Below are 8,045 nucleotides of genomic sequence, written 5' to 3' on the forward strand. Positions count from 1 at the left end.
GTGGAGAGGGAGAGAGGAAGGAAGCAATGGAGGCAGGGAGGGAGAAAAACTGTGGCCTCCCTATCCAAACAAGAAACTCTCCTGCCCCTTTCCTGCTGGCAGATCCTGACTAGTTGTCAGGAAGTCTGGAGCCAGATTCCCCTTCCTCGTGAGAGCTCCCTCCTTCTCCTTCCCACTCCTGGCCTCTAGAGTGAATCAGTAAACACCTGGCCGAGGGTACCACCCCTGTTCTGAGTACAACAACAAAAACAAGCCCCTACGTGGGCTTGGCTCTTTCTTCTCCTTGATCTCTAGTCCTCTCAAACACTGGTGAGACGAGCAGGACGGGTATCATTAGCAGAAGCCCAGAGAGGCCAAGCACTATAGCTCTGGTCACCCAGCAGGTAAAAGAAAGCATGTCGGTTCACTGGAACCATTTTTCACCTCTAGACTTCCGCCACAGGGATGTAAAGCAGCCAAGGCCGGGACTTGGTGAAATGGATACTAAAGGCCCCAACCTTCAAACTCAAAGGGTCCTGGGGCTGAGTGGGTACCCAACAGCTGGAGCCCAGCCTGAGTCCCCAGGCTCAGCATGAAAGATTAGGGCTCAGGGGTCTCAGGCCAGGACTGTCCAGAGAGTGCCCTACTGATTCCAGAGAATTCTTCCTCCAAGAGGCTCTGGGGTCCAGAGCCCAAGGCAGGCTCTGTGTGCTAAAAGTTGGCAGCATGACCTCCCCTCCTGCCGCTTCTGGTCTATTGAGACCTGAGGAGAAACAGCTGGAAGGAAGGTAGTCCCTGTGTTTGGGAAACTCCAGAGCCTGATGGTGGAAGGGAGGCAGGAAGTGCCTCACACAGAAACAGAGACAGATAGAACCAAAGATACCCAGGCAAAGCTCAAGACCTCAGCACTGGGGTCTGTCGAGCAGCTGGAAGACTCAGTCAAAGAGGGCTTCCTGGAGGAGGGAGTGTCTGGGCTGGCAAAGAAGAAGGGAGTGGAAATGGCCTGGGGGAGGAAGTGGAGCAGATTGCTCAGGCTCTGGCCAGGCCAGAGAGCAGGCTGTAAGTGCCAGGCTGAGCAGAGGAATGAGAAAAACCATGGGTGCATGAGTCGTAATGGGGGGTAACCCCTGCAACCTGCAGTAACCCCCTGTAACCAGGAGATAAGCCAACAGGTGCAGGCACCGTCTTTTATTCAGTTGTGCATCCTGGCATCTAGCAGGGTGCCGAGCACTCAGTCAGAGCTTGCTAAATGCCGAGTAAATGCATGAAGTCATGAATGGCAGATGAGTACAGCTACTGAGGGATGCAAGACTGACTCACTGTGGAGGACTTTAGGAGCATCTGCCATGTGCTGCCCCTGTACTGGGGACAGCAGGGAAGAGTGGCGTACAAAGGGATATAGAGGTGTCCTTGCCCTCCAGGGAATTCCCGCTTCTGCCCAGGATCCAACTCATGGTCCCCTGTAGTGCCCAAGTCCCCTCTGTTGTGGCCAACCATGTGACCTCTGTGGGACCCTTGGCAAGGCATGCCCCCTCTCTGGGGTTGATTCTTCATCTGCAGAATAAAGCAGCAGATGAGTGCTCCAGCAGGTCAGCCCCTTGATGATCCCCTTCTGCTCATCCCTTCCCTACTCATCTCAATTCCCTGGGCAAGACGCCCTCCTTGGAGGCAGCAGGAGAGGAATTGAGATGTGGCGAGTAGAGCAAATCCTAGCTCTTGCTGTGTGATCTTGGGCAACCTCTGGGAGACTGAGTACCTACCTCATAAATCTGGTGTGAAGTTTTAAAGAGATGATGCATGATAAAAGAACGGTGCCTGACACATGCTAAATGCTTTAGAATAAAAATAATAGTGTTAGGGGAAGTATGACACTGCCCACCCTGGCCAGGCACCACAGTAACCACTGGTATGAGTTATTTCACTACCAGAGATCTTGGTAAGGAACACAGAATTAACAAGCCACCACAGACCAGAAGAATTTGGGAAAGGTCAAGAGGAGACAGGAGAGACTCCAGTCTACATGTTCTCCCAGAATCCTTCTGGGAGAAGGTCCTTCTGGGACCTATCTTGGCTGAGCGATATATGGGCCACCAGGAAGGACCCTGAGTCACAGTGACTGGTGAAAGGCAACCTGGAAAATAATCCAATCACCTTAAAACCCGAGATTTCGAGCCACATGGCAGAGCAGTCCTCTGGGTTTCCCTTACCCTCCTCCGAATCCTGGCTGGCCACCCTTCCCAATAAATCCTCTTGCTGCGTCAGCTCATGTGTGTCTCCTTGGACAGTTCGTTTCCTAGTGTTAGACGAGAGCTGACTCTAGGGCCCGGAAAGGGGTCCCCCTTTCCTGTAACAATAGCAAATATGTTAATTGTGAGAGCCTTTCCCTTAGCCCACTGGAACTGGAACTCGGCCAGGAATGGTTAGGCGAGGGTCTGCACATCGGCCCAGCCTCACCTGCATCTCCCTCCCCTACTCCCAACCCCTCCAAGAAGAGGCCAGGGCTCAGAGCTCTGTTTAGGGGCACTGGGGATTAGAGAAGGTAAGGGAAGTGACCCAACCCGGTTCCCTGGGAAAGCTGACCGCCCAAGTTAACACTAGGGGAAAGGTCGGCCGCCAGCTTGCGCGCACCTCAGCAACCACTGCCCTCTACTGGCCGCGGCAAGATCAGCACGTCTAAGGAGCGGGAGCCACGCGCAGAGGCTTCCCTCCCCAAGGGAGGGTGGGGCGGGAAGAAGGGAGACGTGACTCCGTTTCCAAGCCGATACTTAAACCAAATGTCAGGCTCGCAGGGCTAAATCCTCCGAGCTGGGGCCACAAACTAAGCCATCTCTTCTCTTCGCTGCCACTCCCTCAATCATCATCCACAAGGGCAGGCTTCCACTGAGAGGCTGTCACAGCCCACAAGCCCCAGAGACCCTGACCGCAGCTGGAATACTCACCCTCTAGGTCTGGCTCCTTCTCGTTTGTCGACTCAAACATCACCTCCTCAGAAAGCCCTGCCCGTTGAAAATAGCCCCTAGCCCCTACTGCCTCCACACTACTTTTCATTTCCTATTCCATTATTTCCCTGCCTTGTGCTCTTCCTAGTGTTTAGCACAACCTGCTTTGTCTTGTTGATTTTCCTTTTTTTAATGCATCAGCTGGGATTAAAACTGGGCTTCTCTGGTGGCTCAGTGGTAAAGAATCCACCTGCCAATGCAGAAGACATGAGTTCCATCCCTGGGTCAGGAAGATCCCCTAGAGAAGGACTAGGCATTTCACGGACAGGATTCAATGCAAAGAGCTGAAAGTGTACGTACTAAAGGTGTAAAGAGTAACGCAAGAAAGCTGAAGTACAGTAAGTCCCTGGCATTTGTTTGTATACGAGTTCCATTCCAAGACTAGCTTCATAAGTCCAGTTTGTTCCTGAGGCCAGCTGCACTTAGCTGAGCCTAGTTACTCAACTAACACAATTGGCTATATAGTACTGTACTCTAATAGGTTTATAATAATTTTCACACTAACAATACATACATCAAAAACAAACCAAAAAAATAAAGAAAATATATTTAATCTTACAGTACAGTACCTTGAAAAATACAGTAGTACGGTACAACAGCTGGCATACAGGGGCTAGCATGCATGTTCGCATCTTTGAAAGTCTGCAACTTGAAGGTTCGTAGGTAGGGGACTTACTGTTGTTGTTGTTTAGACACTCAGTCATGCCCGACTTTTTGCAGCCCCATAGACTGTAGCCTGCCAGGTTCCTCTGTCCATGGGATTCTCCAGGCAAGAATACTGGAGTGGGTTTCCATTTCCTTCTAGAGATAAGTTTCCATTTCCTTATCTAGAGAGAAGTGATAAACACAGATTCAACATCATCCCTAGGGCTGAAAGGTTGGCCTTACTCAAACCCAAGAGTTCAAGTGAGGGCCCCAGAGGCTGGTTCTTGGACATGGGGCAGCGAATGGACGGGTGACATGTTTCCCTTCTACTGGGAACGGTTGGAACTTAAAGACCAGGCTATTGTTCTGACAAGGTGGCCAAGGCCCATGTTGGCTTCCAGAAGGGGTACTGCATGTGTGACCCGGTGGAGAATGTGTAACCCTACAAGCCCCCTGCTGGGAACCCTCTGTTCAGAAACACAGACATTTCTCCAAAATAAACAAGTGAGACACATCAAACTAAAAAGTTTCTGCACAGCAAAAAAAAACCATCAACAAAATGAAAAGGCAACTTACAGAATGAGAGAAAATATTTGCAAATCATATCTTTGTTAAGAAGTTAATATCTGGATTATCAATATATAAAGAATTCATATAAACTCAATAGCAGATAACAGTAATAGCTAAGAAGGACCTACTATATAGCACAGCGAACTCTACTCAATACTCTCTAATGGCATATAAGGAAAAAGAATCTTAAAAAGAGTGGATGTCTGTATATGTATTACAGATTCACTTTGCTGTACACCTGAAATTAACACAGCATTGTAAATCAACTATACCCCAATCTGATTTTTTATTAGCAAATAACAACAATAATAATCCAATTTAAAATGAGCAGGGGAACTGAATAGATACTTTTCCAAAGAAAACATTCAGATGGCCAACAGGCACATGAAAAGATGTTCAGCATCACTCATCATCAGGGAAACGCAAATCAAAACCACAGTGAGGTAGCGTCTCACACCTGCCTGAATGGCTGTCATCAGAAAGACGGCAAGTGTTGGTAAGGAAGTGGAGAAAAAGGAAAGCTTGTGCATTGTCGGTGAGAATGTAAGTTGGCGCAGCCACTGTAGAAAACAGTTTGGAAGTTTCTCCAAAATTAAAAATAGACCTTCTACATGATCCACTTCTGGGTATGTATCTGAAGGAAACAAAATCACTATCTTGAAGAGATATCTGCTGTTCAGACAACTTTCTTCCAGTCATGATACGGAAATAACCTATTGCAGAGATAAAGTTGTGGTATATATACTAAGCCATAGAAAGAAGGAAATCCTGCCATCTGTAACAACATGGATGAACCATGAGGATATTGTACTGAGAGAAGGAAGTCAGACAGAGAAGGACAGATTCTGCATGATCTCACTCATATGAGGAATTCAAAAAAACCAGACTCACCAAAACAGAGACTAGACTGGTGGTTGGTAGAGACGGGAGGTAGCTGAGGAAGGACAGAAAGGAAGAAGGAAGGAAGGAAAGGAAGAAAACACCAAAGAAAATATTGCTGTATTTTTGTAATTAATTTTTTTCAAAGGGAGAGACCTGCATTGCCCTGTTTCAACTAAGGCGTGTTTGGTGGATATTACCATAGCCACTCAACTTCCATTCCAAAAAGAGCAAGAAAGAACCAAAACACTCCTGCCTTCTCCTCCTCCCCACCCCCAGGTCTGTGGCAGCTGTGATTCAGCTGAGGCCTAAAAGTCAGGCACCTCCCTGCCATCAGCCCCTGTCACCAAGAGATGCGTGCCACTCAGACCCAGCTCTCAACACTCACTTGATAAATATTTTATAGACACCTCGTGTACCACACATGTTTTAGGCTCTGAGAAGACAGCGTAAACAAATCTGCCCAAATCCCTGCTCACATGGAGTTTACATTTTCATGGGGAGAGACAGATAAGAAAGAAATATATTATAAAAGATACAGGTGGCCAGATGGAAATGATAAATGCTATGAAGAAAAAGTGGGCTTCTCTGGGGGCTCAGCGGTAAAGAATCCACCTGCCAATGCAGGAGACGTGAGTTTCATCCCTGGGTCAGAAAGATCCCCTGGAGAAGGACATGGCAACCCACTCCAGTATTCTTGTCTGGGAAACCCCATGGACAGAGGAGCCTGGCAGGGTCACAAGGAGTCAAACACAACTTAGCAACTACATAACAACAACAACATGGAGGAAAATTAAGTGGAAATGTGCATAGGAAATGTTGCGGGTGGGGTGATTCATAGGAGATTAAGAAATGCCTCAGTGAGAAGGGGACATTTCATCAGAACCCACATGGGGGTGAAGCAGGGAGCCGCATGAATGTCTGGGAACAGCAAGGGCAAAGGCTCTGAGGCAGGACCTGCCTGGCATATTTGAGGACCTGCAAGGAAGCCACTGAGGAGGCGGCAGTGGAGGGACGGGGGGTAGAATGAGAGGAGACTGGTCAAGCTGGGGGCCAGGCTGTGCCCGGCCTCGAGGGCATTACTAGACTCTAGCCTCCACTGAGTCAGATGGAGAGTTTGAGGCAGAGTCGGATTCTGACTTCTCTGGTCAGAGACAGAGGACCAGAGCAGAACAGTAAGATCTGGAATCTTCCCAGCCCGGTATTTGACAAGAAATAAGAGAACTTTCAATATCAACCTTTATGTTTCGTCATTACTTCCCTGGCGGCTCAGCTGGTAAAGAATCTGCGTACAATGCAAAAGACCTGGGTTCAATCCCTTGATCAGGAAGATCCCCTGGAGAAGGGAAAGGTTACCCACTCTAGTATTCTGGCCTGGAGAATTCCATGGACTATTCCATGGGGTCACAGAGAGTTGGACACGACTGAGCGACTTTCACTTTCTTTCCATTTTGGAGAATCAAAGGACAAGCCATAGGATGCCTGCGCCCACTAGAACCTAAGCTCCTGGAGGCAGGTGCTACCCCACGCGACAGTGCTCAACACTGTACCCAGAGGGTCTCACAAAGGGCCAGGCACTCAGCAAGTGCTCATTAGAGATCTATAGAAGAAATGTGCAGGTCTGCCGCGAGGGAGACTCTGGCGATTTGTATTAAGCTCCATGGCCATTGTGTTAAGGCCGGTGCTGGGCACCTAGCAGACACTGCCCCCTTTCCAGTAGAGCTTGAGCGCCCTGCCTAGGGTCCCCATGGGGCCCAGTTGGATCAGACAGCCAATCGGAGTCCAGGGCTCTTGCCCCCTTCTCACTGCCACAGAGGCCCAGCACTCCCTGTCAGGCCAGGGGTCACTCCCACCTCCCTCTGGCTCGCCCGGGGGCCTCAAACACCAGCCCAGAAGGCGCCAGACTTGGGAGGGGGCATCCTGTGCCTATCCTCCTGAGGGTCGTGATTCTATTGGGGGCGGGGAGGGGCAGATCCTTCATAAAGAGGGTGTATATCTGTCCCTCTTTGGAACTGTTCCTCCTGGCACAAAGTCGGTGCTCTCCCTCTCACTGCCCCCTCCCGCTTCAGGTGAGTCCTACCTGTGTTTCAGTCCCGCCCTGCTAGCACCCATCCCCCTCGGGGCGCGCCTCGCATCTCCATCCGCGGACCCCGAGCGCCCCCTGCCGACCGCTGCTCCGCCTGCACGTCCGCGGCTCAGAAGCCCGAGGGCGTCAGTGCAGGGGCGGTGTAGTGGTCAGTTCCTGGGGCTGGGGTTGGGCCTCAGCCCTTCTCCCCCACACCCAGCAGGCACAGGGGAGTCCCATCTTAGCTTGAGGGGGGATTGCCTGGCACGCACAGTATGGAGACAGGGCACAGGCCTCACAGGCCCCTCCTCCCGGCCCTGGTACTCTCCTGCAGGGCCCCTGGAGCATCTTCCTGGGTAGTGGGGGGCTGAGCCTTGAGAGAGCAGGGAAGAGAAGGCCAGCAGGGAGGTACAGGACAGGGGCTCCCCGGGCCAGCCCACAGAGGGTCTTCTGCCCTCCCTGGGACTGAAGAAAATCCAGGCTGGTCCCCACCCACCAGCCTTAATCCCTCTTATCGCCTGTCTTCCTCATATCCAACCCCTATCCCTATCAATCCTGTCCCTCCCCAAAATGGCTTTCCTTCCAAATCCCCAGACAACATAGTGCCATCAACAAGGCCATGGTGCATCCCCTCTTTTTTTTTTTTTTTTTTTACTATTTATTTATTTGCTGGTCCCAGGTCCTAGTTGCAGCATGCGGGATCTTTTAGCTGCAGCATGCAAAATCTTAGTCATGGCATACAGGATCTAGTTCCCTGTTTGTTGTTGTTGATATTTAGTCACTAATTGTGTCTGCCACTTTTGCAACACCATGGACTGTAGCCCACCAGGTTCCTCTGTCTGTGGGATTTCCCAGGCAAGAATACTGGCATGGACTGCCGTTTCCTTCTCCAGGGGAGCTTCCTGACC

Source organism: Capra hircus, chromosome 5, assembly GCF_001704415.2.
Source record: "Capra hircus breed San Clemente chromosome 5, ASM170441v1, whole genome shotgun sequence".
In the NCBI taxonomy this organism is placed as follows: Eukaryota; Metazoa; Chordata; class Mammalia; order Artiodactyla; family Bovidae; genus Capra; species Capra hircus.